This window comes from Canis lupus, chromosome 2 (assembly GCF_048164855.1).
Source record: "Canis lupus baileyi chromosome 2, mCanLup2.hap1, whole genome shotgun sequence".
Classification (NCBI taxonomy): Eukaryota; Metazoa; Chordata; class Mammalia; order Carnivora; family Canidae; genus Canis; species Canis lupus.
In genome coordinates, this window is record NC_132839.1 from 67,506,590 (window position 1) to 67,524,545 (window position 17,956).

Here is a 17,956-nt window from a genome sequence, read left to right on the forward strand (position 1 = left end):
CCCATGAGGGCAGCCCCGGTAGTGCAGCGGTTTAGTGCCGCCTGCAGCCCAGGGTTTGATCCTGGGGACCCTGAATGGAGTCCCACATCAGGCTCCCTGCATGGAGCTTGCTTCTCCCTCTGCCTGTGCCTCTGCCTCTCTCTCTCTCTCTGTGTCTCTATGAATAAATAAATAAAATCATTAAAAAAAAAAGAAGACCTATGAGGTGAAGATACATATAACAATGTTTTAATTATCTCCACACTGATAAGGATTATAGTGAGCCAATGTGACTAGAGGAAATAGAAATCTGTAGTCACCTACCCACTTGTAAAATTTTAGCTCTGCCATAAAATCCAAATGTCCTTGAGTAACTTGATCTATTTTTAAGTTTAGAAGAGTAAATACAAGCATGAGTATAAAATTCTTTGCATATCCCTTTGCACATAGTAGGACATAAGTAGTAATAGAATTCATCCTTTATGCCATTATTTCAAAATTGCTTAATATTGTGAAAATGACTAACATAAGTCATTCATAAATGATGATATAGCCACAATTATATAATTATTAGAATTAGTGATTATATCCTGTCTTCCTGACCCACAATATATATATTCTTGTGTTTGTTATGTAAGTATTGATAGTTTTTGTATATTTAGCTCAGACAGTTGAGGAGAAAGATTTATATGATTGTCATACCTGAAATATATTCATAGAGATTAAGGAAAGTAGTTATAGAGCCACTTGACTTCCACAAGCCAAGGAATCCTCAGACAGAAAAGCAAAAAAGCCTCACTTTGAGGGTATCCACTTAGTAGAGCAATGACCTGTGGAAATCCATTCTAGAGAGAGTAGTCTGTATTATTTCAGCTCTGTCTAAAAAATCTGTATCACCTACATCCATCGTTGAGTTTTTCCCACTTTAGTGTGTCCTCTCCATTCTCAAAGAGAGACAGTATCTACACAGGGTGGGAGAGAAGTGCTAAAGTATTTTGGGTCGTGCTCCTCTCTGGAAGCAGGCATTGCCCTGAAATCCTCTATCCAAAATCCAAATCACACTTTTTCTAAACAAAACTATTTATTTCCAGTTAGCTCTACTTCGTTGTTGATTTTGTTGGCTGACAATAGAAAGCATTAAGCATTGAGATATGAGGACACAAGCAATAGGTCAGAACTGATGAATGGGTGACTTTGCCATGCCTTCAGTGTGGGGACTAGAGCACCCAATGCAAGTTTCCCTGGACAATCTGCATGACAATTGTTTGAGAAATAGTGCTCCAGGCAGAGCTGTGGACTATAAACTGTAGGCTTAGTCCTCTTCTACTTATTAACTAGACTTCAATTTCACCATCTTTAAGGTGGGCCTAATAATAGCACTTTTCTTATAATTTTATTATGGTAATTAAGAAAAAGAATTTGGGATCCCTGGGTGGCAGCGGTTGAGCTCCTGCCTTTGGCCCAGGGTGAGATCCTGGAATCCCAGGATCTAGTCCCACATTGGGCTTCCTGCATGGAGCCTGCTTCTCCCTCTGCCTGTCTGCCTCTCTCTCTCTCTCCCTCTCTGTGTCTCTCATGAATAAATAAATAAAATCTTAAAAAAAAAAAAAAGAAAAGAAAAAAGAATTCTGGCAAAGTTACTTGAACTCATGACTATACATAGTCAGTTTTCAAGAAATACAAATTATTATTATCATGCCATGCTTCAAGGACTGTGCCAGCAGGCAATCTCCCCCATGAGCTCCCTAAAAAAAATTGCTTCCACTGCAAAAGGCACCTGTTCAAACTCACATCACCCTCCTGGGACTGTCTGTACTCACTACTGCTCAATGTGAGGGTATGAACTGGACTTGGATTTGAACCTCTCACTTATCAACTTGGGACAACTTTGAAGGGTTATCCCAACCTCAGAAGGTTGGCTAAGTTTTCTGAGGAGACTGTGTCCCTAAGTATCTTCTCCCTCTGCCAAATCCTGCATGCTTCCTGTCCTTGCCATGGTTGTGGACCCTAAGATAAAGTCTTCTACATACTAATCTCCATCTCAGTATGCTTCTCAGGGTATCCAGTCTAGGGCATCATTATATTGCTAAGGTTTCCATCACTTTTAAATCGGCCACCAGCAGAAACCAGATTCAGAAAATATAAGCCTTATCCAGAACCTATGGAAGAAACCATTTTCTCTCAAGTTCTGTCTTCTGGCTGTTTTCCCCTATCTTTGGACCTTGTCCACTCCCTTCCCTCCTGTCTCCTATCCACACTTCTACTCTATCTAGTGCAGCATTTAGACATGATTCTAAACCAAAGATGTTGAAGTTAACTCAATTTTTCCTGTTCTTGTTCCCACAGTTATATGGTTTCTATGAGAATTATAGAAAAAGAATGTTCATTAATGAAATAGCTGAGTATCCAGTGAGTCACTGCTCACTCACGTCTCCTTCTAACACTAGCATCCATCTTGATCTATTGTATTTGGTGTCTTGTTGGTTAGACTTTCAGGAATTTCCAGATGCTATAAATGCATTCATTGCTTTGATATTGTATCTCCCAACTTGAAAAATACAATGCAAAGTAATTGTGCGGGAGCTGCAAAATTTGCAAACTGTTTCATTAAGTTAGTGAAAGTGATAACAATGAACTACATATTCTCTTGTAAAACCACACATGCAAGACAGCAGCAATTAAATCGGTTAACAAAGAAAAGACAAACTTAAAAGACACCCTCATAGTATTTCAAGAGAGAATAACTTGATTATCAAAAGATCCAGAAGAACACCTGGAACAATGAACAAAATATTAAATATTTTTAATAACAGTATTCTTTAAGGAAGGATATGAAAGACAATTGGAAGGTGAAGGATATATTATCCTAATACTATATGCTCTTAATAAAAATCATGCATCCACCTTCAAAACAATGAAATCCACTTGACCTATTTTTTTGTTGTTGTTCATCCTAAGAATTATGTCATAATTTTATTTGTGGCTAATATTTTTAAATAGATGATAAAATGAACTTATTTTCATGATTGCTATTTCATTTATCATACATTACCCTAGTCAAAATTGCTTTTAATATTTTCTTCAAAATATGTGTCCCATTTTTGTGAATTCACTTTAAGTGGCCTTACCTCAGTATGAAATTATCCTGAGCTAATGAGGCCTTCCTCTCCTGCTGCTAGGGCGTGACCTCTGACATCCCCGGCATGTCTATTCCTACTGCATCTCTGGGCCTGACATTACATCAATTATCGCCTCCTCACACCTTTCCATGCAGGCACACAGCATCCCAGTAACCCTGGACTTTGACTATCGATGTTCCTCTCAGCATCTGAAACTAGGCACCGGGATCTAGATATCCTCTTTTTTAAAATAAACAAAGGATATCATAATGTTCATAAATATGAATAAGAAATAATCGTAGAAGCATAGCAGTGAAATATACATGTACAGATACATGTATGCACCTACACCTGCATCTGTATGTACACACATATATGTATATACATAAAAAAAGAAAAATCATTGCTATTCTTAACCATTTAAAAATTTGTTATAGAGATGCATTCATATGGGTATGTGAAAATGTTATGGATTATGAATTTAATGAATATAATCAAAGTGGTTTTACTTCCCCCAAATCCTGGGCTTTACATAACAAGACTAAATGAGTATAGTAACTATGGGAATGTGGGAGTTACCAGAGTTGGCTAAAAAAAATATACTGCCAGCAAGATCTTGCTTGCATGACAAACAACCAGAACATCCATCAAATTAAAATCATGTTTGAAGCAAAATCCTATTTGCATGACAAACAGCAGAGCATCAGTCAGAACAAACACTAATGTTTGAGACTTGGTACAAATTCTGCAGGAAGAAAAAGCAGCAAAGGGATTCCGGTGCTGAATTAGGGAGGAAAAGTAGAAGCCAGAGGTGCAGGACTTTTGCATAGAATGTGCCCTGACTACAAGTTTCAGCAAAAAAGCATCCAAAAGAGGCTTTGTTTCTTTTTGTATTATTATTGTTGTAAAGTAAGAACAAAGTCCAAACAAAAAGAAAGAGAGAAGGGAAGGAGAGGGGGTGAGAGGAGGAGAGAAAATGAGAGATGAAAGGTGGGAGAGGAGGGAGGGAGAGAGAGAGAGAGAGAGAGAGAGAGAGAGAGAAGTGTTCTTTTTTCCATGGAAAGAGAATGCAGGCATGGGGTCTGAAGGGAGATAATCATGCAGCCCAGCAGCCAGCAGCTAAAGGGTTTGGCAGGCTGCAGGAGCAGGTGTGCTTGGCTGTAAAACAAGCATTGCCTGCCAGGCCCTGGCATCATCCCAGACTCATGTATACCACACAGGCATATGGGGCTGGTGATAAATAGCAACAGGACAGGAGATGCAAGGCTAGGATCGGGGCGGTAGGCAGAACCCAGCCGTCTCACACATCCTCAGGCTCTCTCAGACCCTCTCTTCTGGGTACATTCCATCCACACGTTGGCCCAATTTTAAGGAGTGTGTCTGCTGTCCCTGTGAGAATGCAAGGTCTGCATTCAGGCAGAAGAGGCCTTGTTATTTACCAGTTCTACAGCATTGGTTGTACTGAGTCTCAGGATTCTCATCTTACAGTGAAGCCCAGGACAGATTTCTGAAAAGAAAAGAGAAAGAAAAGAACATGCGTGAGCATGCTAGGCACACCGCATGCGCCTCACTTCAATCATTGTCGGGCCACCTTCCTCTCTCAGTCTAGGTAGAGTCATAACTGCCAAAGTGAGGTCCTCATCGCATGTTGTGACAAAGACCCCCGATCTGCATTTCCTTTTTCTTTCACTATGAAGTCTTGTTTACTATTGAAAGTCAGCACCAAGTGAAGAGTTCTACAGGACGGGCCCAGAACCCAGAGCCAGGAGATCTGGAAATTACCCTGTCTCCTGTCCTGGGTTCTCACATAACCTTGGAGAAATGCCATTTCTCTACTTCAGCATCCCGAACTGTGTTGTCAGGGTTCTCCAGAGAAATAGAACCAGTGTTATTACATATTGTATAATTATAATATGTAATAGAACTATATTATATGTTACATAGCTACAGTTGACCTTTGAACAGCATGGGTTTGAACCACGCAGGTCCATTTGTATGTGGATTTTTTTATTTTGTTTTGATAAATACAGTACTATGCAATTCATGTATTTTCTTTCCTATGATTTTCATAAAAGATTTTCTTTTCTCTAGTTCATTTTGAGAACATTGTACATAATACATATAACATACAAAATATTTCTTTATGGTTTCTGTTATCAATAGGGCTTCTGGTCAGCAGCTTCCCAATAGTAGTTAAGTTTTTCAGGAGCCAAATTTATATAACTATAGAAATACAATGATTAATTTATATTGATATATGATTAGTGACTAATGTACAATTTGATTAATGATTCATATACAATTATATTCCATAATTATTATAAAATAGATACCATATAAGTATTATAATATAAATTATATGTAATTTATTTATATAATTGCATTATATATTATATATCAGTATATACAATATCATTATATATTTGCTGTGTAATGTATTTATATGTAATTATGACAATATATATGTAGTATTTTGTGTTATATATAGATATATTATAAGGAATGGGCTCATGCAAATATGGTGGCTGAGAATTCCCAAGATCTGGAGTCAGGAAGCTAGAGACTAAAGGCTTATGAGAGCCAGAGTTCCAGTTCCAGTCTGAGAACCAGGAGAGCCAATAGTGTAAGTTCCAATCCAAAGGTACAGGATCGAGATCTAAGAATGGATATTCAGTTCAAGTACAAAAAGCAGGAAAAAACTGATGTTCCAGCTCAAAGGAGTCGAGTGGAAGGAGTTACCTCTAACTCTCAGGAGTCAGTCTTTTCCTTCTATTTAGGCCTTCAACTGATTAGCTGTGGCTAATTATATTGGAGAAGCACAATTTGCTTCACTTACTGATTCAGTAAGTTAAATCAGATATTAATTTCATCCAAAAACACCTTCATAGTCATACTCAGAATGATCTTTGATCACATGTCTGGGCAGGATGTGGCCACATCAAGCTGACACACAGTATCAAACATCACATCACCCATATTGTATGGAAAGAAAGGAGGAGGAGGAGAAGGAGGAGGAGGGTGAATAGAGCCCAGAAACATGGGATTGAATACTCAAGAAATCAACTGACACTTAGCATCCTCCAGGAAACAAGGTGAAGCATCTAGATTCAATGGAATATTTAGGAGACACATAGGAAGATGATACCTTATCATACCATGAAAAATACTGGACATTGGTTTTCTAAAGTGAATGAAATCCTTAATGACACATAGAAATAGCATTATACTACTTAAATGTGTTTCTACCATGAGCCAGGCATCTTACACGATTGTCTTATTTTCTCCCCACATCAACCCTCAGAGTTGAGCTTCATTAAATTCATATTAGATAAGGGGCAGCGGCTCAGAGGGTTTAAGTAACATGCCCAGCTTAGCTAATCAGTGACAGTGCTGGGATTTGCTGTATGCACTGTGTCCTGGTGTCTAGGACATTGCCTGGCATATGGCAGGTGCTCAACAAATATTCATTGAGTAAATAATGAGTGACACCCAGATAATCTTCCTTCTCCTGCCCCTGTTTTTACTAGCTCTCTCTCACTGGTAAGCCTGGTGGATCCTACCCACCTGTCCACATCGCCCTGTTCCTGAGTCAGTTAGTCCAAAATAGCAAAAGAAGAGGATTCTTAACTTCAATCCCTTCTGATGATGAGGGCTGGATATTTCCTTTCCAAAAGATTAAGCTATCTCTGTAATGGAAAAGGACCTTGGAAATTTTATGCTTCAAGTGACTTGTTCTCTATGCTCCTTTCAGGTACTCTGATCCATGATGCACAGTAACAATGCAACACCATGGGGTCTGATTTTGCATTCTGATCTGATTTGGCCACTTCAGGTTTATGAATCAGGGCAAAGAAACCATATTTTTAGTGTGTTTTCCTCCCTGTTTTTTTTTTTTTTTTTAAGATTTTATTTATTTGTTTGTTTGAGAGAGAGAGAGAGAGCACAAGCAGGGGGAGGGGTGGAAGGACAGGGAGAAGCAGACTCCCCACTGAGCATGACCAGGACCCAGGGATTATGACCTGAGCCAAAGGCAGATGCTTCACTGACTGAGCCCCCAGGCACAACTCCCTGTCTGTAAGTGTGGTATGACTTTCCCTGGCACATAGGGCTGCTGTAAGCATTAAATGTGCTACTTCGGGCAGCCCCAGTGGCTTACTGGCTTGGTGCTGCCTTCGGCCCAGGGTGTGATCCTGGAGACCCAGGATCGAGTCCCACATCAGGCTCCCTGTGTGGAGCCTGCTTCTCCCTCTGCCTCTGTCTCTGCCTTTCTCTCTGTGTGTGTGTGTGTGTGTGTGTGTGTGTGTGTCTCCCATGAATAAATAAATAAAATCTTTTAAAAATAAATAAATAAATAAATGTGCTAGTTCATGCAAAGTACTTAGCATAGTGTCTAGCATATGGGTCAGGAGGATGAAGGATGACCAGTTAGGTATTATTATTGTTCAACCTCAACATCCAGTTTTATTCTACAGGAGATTGTCCCACTGGAGAAAAAAGCCCAGTGCTAATATTATTCAAAATAAGTTGTGTACAGTTTTTGGACTCTGTATTAAAATGGCTGCCCTTGCCAGGGCCTGTTTTGCTGGTTGAGTTGGTTCTCCTGACCTCACCCTCCTCTTCTTGGCTTCTTACACTTACTGAGGACACAAAACACTCAACCACTGTGGTGCCCCCACCCTCGCTGCCAGCACTGCCAGCCTTAGAAGCTGTCTTCTCCATATTTAAAGATGTGTCACTTTCTCTTTTAAAAACTTCCCTTTTATTTGGATTAACAGCCCAATCGTCCAGTTTGCCACTTCCAAAGTGATTCCAATAAATAGAAACCAGAACATTTGGAAATTGCCTCCAGCCTTTTCTGTGCTAGTCTCACTTGGAAATCTCTGGCAGCTGCATGTTTTCCTAACGATCTTCAGTCGCTCAGAGAATGTATAATTCATTCCCCACCTATCTTCACTAATCCCACTTTCCTAAAATAAATATTAACTGAACTTATCTGCTAAAACAAGCCCAAATCAAGTCTCTTATCAAATGAACTCAGAGGCAGAAAAGAAAGCTGAGAATCTGGTCGAGAGGTAATTGTCTTTATTGGGAAGGCAGATCTAAAACTCCCTCTGGCCTGCCGTTCCATTCAATCCTGTTCAGCAAACCTTTATTGAACACTCTCTATGCAGGCAGCAACAGAGCTGGAGAGGACAGAAAATTGGATTCAGAGTTAGAAGGCCTGATATCAGAGGAATTGGATTCGAATTCCATCTTTACTCTTGACCAATTGCGAATGTCCAGAAAATCACTCTGAGGCTCATTTGCAGTGGAATAATAGCATGATTCCTATTACCAGAATCCCTCAACGGCTCTCCCCACCTCCCTGACACACGCAACTTTCAGCAAGTCTCCCTGGATTTGTCAGGGATAAGACAGTGAGTGTCTTGTCAAATATTAGAAAAAAAATATTGACTTCCTGATGCACGGGTGGATTATGGGAGTAGAAGTTGCAATATCTCTAGCTCAATTCAAAGAAGAAAGTTATTTGTTTTGTTTCATGAAAATGTATAAATCTCATCACCCATGAAAATATCTTTGCCAATCCAATTCTACTCAAGCCCAGTGCAGTCCTATTACCATAACAGTACATTTGCTTGCTGCTAGCGTGGGAGATGGAGGAGTAATCTAGAAATGTGACTTGTACCTTAAATTCAGAGGCATTTGTTTCCAAAGGACTGATCTGATAATCTCACCTTTTTGAGCCTTTGAATGGGACCATCCTTGGAAACATCCCTCTTTGCTAGTCTGCAAAGACTCGCACTGGATTAGGCCACCCAGTCATTATAGCACCAGGGACGCTGTGTCGAGTCACAAATCTGACTCATCATCTAACGTCAATAGGTAAGGGGAGCACCAAGATTGCATAGATGATACATAGTGAGTAATTCCAGATTTGTGCTACTAACCTATAGCTACAAAAGGTAATTTTAAAATCTTCCACCAAAAAAGGTATTGTCTAAATAGATACTGGATTCTTTCTGAAAGACAAAAGAGGAGAGGAAAGCAAAGCAGAGCAATGGTAATGGTTTATGACAAAGGCCGACTGACTTTTTTACTTTCCAACTGGCTTCGTGACATCATACCAAATACTGGGATTTCCCCTGTCTCTCCTTCTCCAATAAATCCCCTCCTGCTTCCTTCCCAGGGGTGTGATGGTAGACTATGCAATGGTTTCAAAAGCATCCAGTAGACTGTCAAATCCTGAACATGCTAGAGGTTGTCACCATTCTTCGCCACTGGGACAGATGCTATCAGGGACAAGCAGATGAAAATCTTATGACCCCACCACTCCTGAGTGCAGAGCCTAGTGAGAAGTAGTAATAGGCTCCCCAGCAAGAAAGTTCGCTGAGAGTTGAGCAAAGGAAAGGTGGTGGCCCAAACATGTACACATTTAGGAAAGCCCTTTGCTATGAAAAGAATGTCAAAGCCAAGTGGAGCAATTACAGAGAAGAGGTTACAATTGCCTGAGAAATCTTCAAGGAAAACAATTCCTTGTCCTCTGCAGGGACCTTCCAATGCACCCTCAGTAAAGCATCATTAAACCTGCATGGGCCTAATGAGGTAGTTCAACATCATCCAGTTATTAAACAAACAAAAAAGCTCTGCTCTTATTTCTCAAAGAGCTCTCCAACCCACACACCTTCTTTGAGTTCAAATTAAGGAATTAAATATTCTGTTTTTTTTTTTCTTTGCACCAGTCTGTATTCCTATCTTTAATTTACAAAGCCAGGGATAGAAAAGGGAAGAAGGGGGGCATCCTAACAAGTTTATTTCTTTAATTGGCATTTATCTATTAATATCTCTTTTCAAAAGGAGGATATAAACTAGAAACAACCCATTGTTCTAAGCACCTTGAGAGTAAAATAACATATTACAAAGATAATAGAAAAAAAATAAAGGCTGGAAAGAAAAACACGAGAATGCATAGGTAACTTTCAGGTTATAGGATGGTTGTTTTTCTTCTTTCATCATTTGCTATTAATTTATTTTTAACAAGCTTTGATAATATGAAAATGTGTTATCATAAAAAATGCCCCCCAAAAGAGTTTTCAGTGGGCAACTGGACTATATAGGTATAGCCACTTAGATTCCAAGCTGAGAACACTAATGCATGAAGCTTTCTTCCCAGCATCCCTGTAATGAACAAGAACCAAAAGACAAGGATGTAGGAAGGTTTTGTCCAAATCCATTTGCCTTAAGTTGGAAGTCTCCACCATGTCTCAGTCTCATGTTGTAAGTTCAGTGGAAGTACATTTGAGAGCCTGATACAGGGATTTCAGCCACACTCCCTGACCTTCCTCCCTTCCCTGCTCCTTTCTCGGGGGCTAGAAACTATTGTCTCCAAAGCCCTGGTCAGAATCGCTGATTGCTGAGGGCTGGAAGTACCTCCGTCTACGACCCTGCTACTCCTTGAAGCACAACTCAGACACCAGAGCTGCTCTTCTGTCTGTCCGAATGCATGAAATCAAAGCTTTCTCCACATCATCAAACACCAAAAGTTGCTAATGTAAATTCTACACACAGGAGCCATTTTTTTGGTCTACTTTTCCCCTATTACTTTATTTTGCTGTTATTGTCCTAATAATCTTTGGTGGGTGACATTTGTCCTACCAGCTTCAAGTTGGCTTTCTGCTGCCTGCATATAGCATTCCTGTACATTCTAAGTGGAACTATGGAAAAAAGATCACAAAATATGGAAACTATTACCTTGTTGCAAGTGAACCCTTGAAAAACCCTTAACTTGAAAGTCTTCATTCTGCCCAACCATTTGGTCAGGGCATGGGCTCTGGGAAAATGGCATTCCAGAGAGCATGACTTCTTTTTGTTTGTTTGTTTTTGGACTTTTTTTTTTTTTATTGAAGTTCAATTTGCCAACATACAGTATAACACCCAGTGCTCATCCCATCAAGTGTCCTTCTCAGTGCCCATCCCCCAGTTACCTCACCTCCTGCCCTCCTCCCCTTCTGCAACACTTTGTTAGTTTAAACCTTTGGTCAAGGCATGGGATTGGGAAGATGGCATTCCAGACAGCATGACTTCAAGGAGACTGACCACACTGGTGTGCTGACGCCAGCTAGCACAGGCTCAAAACCAGATACTTGCTAGCAAGATCCCACCAAATACACCTCCTCCCAATTCCCTATTCAGTAGCTTCTGGATGGCAGCTGAAAATTAGCCACTGAAATCAACAAACGTTACAAATCTGAGTGTTTTGTTTTGCTTTGTTTTGTTTTGTGCCAGAGAGCCAGTTAATAAACTTCTTTCTAGCACAGCACTAACTACAAGCCTATGAACGGTCAATATTTTAAAGAGCCATCTGGCTCGCAAACACCTTAGGAGAAAGGCCTCTCATTTCTGTGATTCCTCTAGGAAGGGCCAGCAAGAAATAAAGGCCCATCCCTATGACTTTTTCCTCTCGGTGCTTTAAAACAAGCAAAACCAGAGTTCTGGCCAGTCGTCTCCCACCCTCCGTTTGCATCATGCATAACTCGAAAGTCCTTCCATTATTTAGACCACACAGCTTTTTACACCTTTACTGTGTTATATCAGCCAGCCTGTCTAGTTTTGGAACTATCCTGTAAATACATCAGCTTCAATTTTCCCTTTCTTCTGCCTCATCCTCGGGCTGTAACTTTCATTCCTTTCCAAACAAATCTTTCCCTTAGTGGTTTTCTTTCCTGCCTCCACTTCTCATCTTCCACCCCTCTCCCAGCCTACATGGGTCTGCTGCCCCCTCAGCTCACCACACTCCTTCCTGTGCCTGCCTGTCCACGGCAATATCTTCTTTTCAGACTCCTGGCTGCTCACATCCCTTCTCCTTCCCTCTGAGGATGTTCCTCTGTCAGTGGAGTCCTATCCCTAAAACACCTCCCTTGGCTGGCACAGCTATTCCAAATCATGGTTCTCAGTCTTCATTTCTGACTCGTCTTCTGTCTCTTCTTGGCGGGCCTTCTCCAGGAGTCTGGGTTGGGCACCAGCCACCAGGTCCACTCAGCCTTTGGAACCTCTTTTCCAGCCATTGATATTTTATTTTCTTGTTATATATATAAATATGGCATTTCCTCTAGTAGAAGATAGAGGACTGAAGAGCAAAGAGTGGGCCTTAATGGAGTAAAGGGACTTCCCTAGCTGGATCTCCCCAATATCCTAAGTTATCTGATAGAGTATAGGACAGTGGTTCTCAAGCAAGGGTAGTTGGTCCCTTGGACATTTGACAGTCTGGAGATTTTTTTTTTCATTTTTACAACTAATGAGGGCATACTACTGGCTACTGGTGGTTAGAGTCCATGGATCTCGCTAAGTGTTCCACAGTGCACAGCACAATTCCCCCCCCCACCACCAAAAAATTATCAGACCCAAAATGTCAATAGGACTGAGGTAACTTCTAGTGACCATCCTATTGCTGCCTACCACTGCTACTTACCAGCTAATGGGAATAAGCGTTGGGCTGTGGCTCTAGTTATACTTGCCTGACTACCAAATAACTGAGTTCCATAAGGTTTGCTACACCCATATGCTTACCTCAACCTGGCATCAAGATGGCCCCCAATTGGCTCCCTATAAGGCCTTTGTTCTGACCTGCAGTCCTCACTGAATGCACAGCAGAGCACCTCACTCTCAATCGTTGGATGTGTCTCTAATACGCAATGAACAAGCCATTGTATCAGGACAATCTGTGTGTGAGTCTCAGCAATCTGCATCTTTAACATGCATGTCAAATATTCAAAAGCTTATCCACATTTGACAACCACAAGTTTAGGGAAAGTATAAGTTAGTGGCTAGAAGCTAAGAGACCCAAGGTCACAGGACAATTATGACCCCCAGCTTGAGTGATTCTGAGTTTTTGCTAATCTTCACTCCGTTTTTTGGTCTATAAAATGAGGATATCTATCAGTAAGACATTCCTGGTGGAGTCGTGACAACTACATGTGATAATGCAAGCACAGTGTTGAGCAAAATACCCAGCAGCTAGTAATCACTTGGCAAATAAAAGAGGTGGTGCTAGTAAAACAACTTTAGATTCTTTATGGTTAGGAAAAAGAGAGAAGCCAGGAGACTCTTTTAATATTAGGAGGGATTACGGATTATCATACAACTAATAACCTACTTTCTACAAGTACTCCTTCAATTTTTTTTTGTGTTGAATTGAAATGAAGTGATTTAACTAGAGTGTACATGTATCCCATCATTTGTAATCAAGCAACAATTCAAATAGAATAGAGTGTTTGAAAGGAATAATCCACGGATCTTGAAAACAGTGAGGAAAGGAAAAAGGAGAATATAATACATAGAACACAAGATGCATTGCTGTGAGCTGAGTCTTGAATATCCTCTATTTTTGTAGAATATCCTCTTCGTTAATTTGGTCTCAAGGGTCCAAACTGTCTTGCTAATCTGATGACTCGCCACAACATCCTGGTATTATCATTCCAATTTTTTAAAACCTGAGTAGACTGAACTGCAGAAAAATTGAGTGAATCGCTCAAGGTCACACAGAAGTCAAGCCCAGAATAGAACTGTGTCTGCTGGTTTCCCGTTCAGCCATGACCCTTCCCAATATGCCTTATTTGAAGCAGTCTGGTGAGAGTGGCTAATGGCTTGGATATTCTTGAACCACCAATATATATATATATATATATATATATATATATATATATATATATATATATATATATATATTAACTGAGTGATACTCTTGGCAAACTTACTTATTTTCTAGAATAAAAGATATTTCTGAAAATAGAGCCTCTAAACAAAGTTGATTGTCAGTCTAAAAGAATAGTCAGCCTAAAAGCAGTGAATTAATTTTAACCTAAAAATGTGGGTTTGGGTACTGTAATCAAAGAGGAAGATTTTATACCAATATCAAGAATCTTGAAAGGCAAGAAGATTGAATGAAAAATATTGAACATCAAAGTAAGAGTTTTACAAAGGTTAGAAAACCTGGATTCAGAATAAGAGCAGGCCTTTGAGCAATGAGTTTGAATTCCTGCCAAGAAATGTGGTGCACCTTGGCACCCTTCCCTGACCTCACAATCCTGAGCATTGGCTTATATCTCATGCTGCAGCCAACTCATTTCCTCCAGCCCAATCGATGGCTTTCTAATAGCTGAGCATCCTGCTCTGAATCACTTGCAAACCACTAAGATATATTTTCACTGTTTATTTTCTAACTTGAGACTGAGAAGAGCAAGGTCAGTTGATTCTTTCAATGATTGCTCTTAAAATAAAAACTTTTACTGCTGTCTTTAGAACTTTTGAAAACCAATGTCCAATAATACAGCCATTTTAGCAAATTCAGTTGTTCATGACCATAGTGTTTCTGTAACTTTATTATCTCTGCCTACATCATATATATTAATGCACTGGCATTATTAATGGGTATGTACTTTTACATTTGTCAAATGTAGTGCTTTGTGCTTCCTACGCACTCAACTAACATTGGAAAAGAAAAAAGAAAACGCACAAAAATAACAAATGGTCTTTTTTAATTAGGGGCTTATTATTCATGTGAGATAGAGCCCTCCTATTATAAGAAGAAGCATATATCGATCATGTGATGGAACAGAGAAAAGACTCTCTGGTGGGAAAAGTGCATGTCAAGGAGCTGGAGAAGATAAAATTGAAATGGGTGTGTCATTTAGGCAGAGAACAAAGTTTTTGATATTGGGCATAATAGTATGAACAGTATGAGCAAAAGAATGAAGGGATTCCAACCACAAGATGAAAGTTCTAGTGTGAAATTACTATAGGCAAAAAATTTGGTAGCCACTTGCCATTTGGTAGCCAACATGCTCACAAGCAGCTGCATTGCACCATCATCAGTATCATCAACGTCATGTTACAATTGCAAGTCAGAGAAAGGAATTCATCAAAGTCCAGAAACTGGAGCACAGATATTATTAATCATCATTATTAGAACACCCATGCTCTTCTAACGTTTATTTGAGACCACTTCACACTTTTACACCAACTGGCACAAGATTGCTTACTTTCTTGGGACTTGAAACATCATAAAGTATGTGGCAGAGAATTCACTTTCATTGTTCTTCATCCAGATTTATGTACTCATCCAGGATCTTGTTTGAATATAATGAATCAACAGAGGCCAGAGGCTGGATTAAATTTGCTGACCAACTATCAAGGCATGTGATGAAACCAGCTCATTTTTCTCTTGTAAAGCTATGTTGTCTTTACCTTCATTCTGTCTGAAGTGGAAGATGTTTTTCTAGATGCTGGCCTATTTTGGAAAAGTGACCCAAATAATCCAAGATTTTTTTCCCTCAAACTCCAAATTCTATTTCAGATGCGAGTTGCTGGTTGCTAAGGGAACCACCACAGGGCAATTATCATTAAAACAGGCTCTGAAACTAGATATCTGATAGAGGGGGAATTGTTCTCTGGTCTTTTAAGAGCAACAGTTGGGTAAACCCTTTCTCCTGTGAGTAAAGCCCATTCAGGGTCAGGCTGCTTTTCTTTTTCACCCCACTTCCTGGGAAAACAGTGAAGGACAAAAAAGCCTTGGAGAAGAGAAGACTCACATTTGGATGAAACGCGAAATCAAATTGAACCTATAAATTCATGATGGCTGTAATATAAGGAAATTGTATTTAAACATGGATAATGATTTTTTCTTCTACTCTTTTTATAAATAGGAGTATAAGTTACATGCAATAAATGTAGCCTTGATGTACATTTTGATGAGTTTTGACATACACATTTGTGCAACCACCCCAGAAATGACACAAAATGCTTCCATCATTCTTTTTTCTTATAAAGATTTTATTTATTCATGAGGGACACAGAAAGAGAGAGGCAGAGACACAGGCAGAGAGAGAAGCAGGCTTCATGCAGGGAGCCCGATGTGGGACTCCATCTGGGGACTCCAGGATCACACCCTGAGCCGAAGGCAGGCGCTCATCTGCTGAGTCACACAGGTGTCCCTGCTTCCATCATTCTTAAAAGTTCCTTCCTAATACCATCCCAGGTATTTCTTCTCTCCTACACACCACTATTGCTGACACCAGTCACCATAATTTAGTTTCTCCTACTCTGGAACTTCATATAAATGGAATAATATAATGTTTAATCTTATATTAAGATTGGCTTCTATTGCCCCATATAAGGCTTATGAGATTAATTGATGTGATTATATTTATCAGTAGTTCATTCTTTTTTATGGCTGAGGAGTATTCCACTGAATGAATATGTCACACTTTTGTATCCATTCACCTACTTGTTAGCAAAGATTTAGTTTGTTTTTTACTACTATGAATGAAACTGCTATGAATGTTCTTTTAAATATCTGTCTGTGGACAAGTAATTTTCATTTCAATTTGATTTGATAACTCCTTTTATTTTTTTTTAATTTGTTTATTTATTTTAGAGAGAGAGAGCATGCAGTGGGAAGAAGCAGAAGGAGAGAGAGAATGAGACTCAAGCAGACACACACTGAACGTGGAGCTCGATCTCATGACCCTGAGATCAGGACCTGAGCTAAAATCAAGAGATGGCCACTCAACCAACTGTGCCACTCAGCTGCCTCTTGATGACTCTTTTTAGAAGTTGCTACAGTAGGAGAAGATTGTTCTGAATTTTCTCTACCTTTAGCCCCTTGGTGGTCTCAGCCCAGGGTTTTGGACCATCCCCTTTACCAACATTATCCATCCCCAGCCTCCAATACCCACTGAAAGCATACCTCAAATTCCATGTTTCCTGGGATATCACAGCCAAATAGTATAATAAAGACAAGGCCCCTTTCTCATTACCATTTCCATTTAAATAATTGAGACCTCCTTTTAACACTACCCAGAAGTCCCTCAGGGTAGTAGCTTTGAATTCCATGGGTGACCACTTTGCATATATTTTGCACTCATAATGAAAATACATCCAAGTTTCAACATTTCACATTCTGGGATGATTCTGAGAGCCTCCTGCTTTTTCTGAGCTATAGGAAAAGTTATGTTAATAAGACCATATTTAAAATTCACCCCAGTGGTGCTTCAACATCCTTGCTGGGAAAGATGTACCAAGATATTTGCTGTAATCCACGCTAAGACCCTTCTAAAGATTTAGGGACTTTGTTACAGTGGAGAATGCTTTATTGGAGGACGGTGGTCTGGCTATGGGATCACCAGAGCATTTATTTTAGCCCATAGGGTAGGAATCCTGTTGGCAGTGCTTTGATGCTGGCATGCACAGATTATGCCCAAAGCTCTCACACATTTCTGATGCTTCTGGGAGTGCCACATCTCTAGCTGATTTAATCCTATCAGCTGATTCTTTCTGTTTTTTTTTTTTTTTCTCACATCTAACTGATGTGCAAGGGATACCATTTAAACATGATTGTTTCATCTCTTGATTTTGTTTGTTTGTTTGTTTGTGTCCCAATGTTAAATGTTATATCATTTCCCAACAACTTTCTGGACTTTGTGAACCAAATAGGCATTGAGGGGATGGATCCCTGGGTGGCTCCGTGGTTTCGTGCCTGCCTTTGGCCCAGGACGCGATCTTGGAGTCCCGCGCCAGGCTCCCGGCATGGAGCCTGCTTCTCCCTCTGCCTGTGTCTCTACCTCTCTCTCTCTCTCTCTATCTCTCTCTCTCTCTCTATCTCTCTATGTCTATCACAAATAAAAATAAATCTTTAAAAAAAATAGGCATTGAGTACCACACCCATTTTACAGATGGTAAGAATGAAACAGATTAAGTAGCTTGCCATGTTGCATTGAAATTATGCTACTTTACTCTTCCTGTCTGTGTCCAGACAGCTCATGATGCACCCTGACTGATTGTAATGCCACAGCTGCATCCTTGGG

At 39.9% G+C, this 17,956-nt stretch overlaps 1 long non-coding RNA gene across 6 annotated transcripts in view; it reads right to left on the bottom strand.

The window, feature by feature from the left end:
* The window catches only part of LOC140621086 (uncharacterized), a 94,944-nt gene extending 79,520 nt beyond the window's left edge, over positions 1-15,424 (bottom strand). For all 6 annotated transcript variants that reach the window (XR_012020807.1, XR_012020806.1, XR_012020812.1 and 3 more), the window contains exons 1-2: positions 15,134-15,424; positions 4,538-4,605 (exon numbers count right to left, since the gene is read on the bottom strand). This is a non-coding gene — a long non-coding RNA (uncharacterized lncRNA). The remainder of the gene's footprint in view (positions 1-4,537; positions 4,606-15,133) is intronic.
* Positions 15,425-17,956: the final 2,532 nt, after the last annotated feature.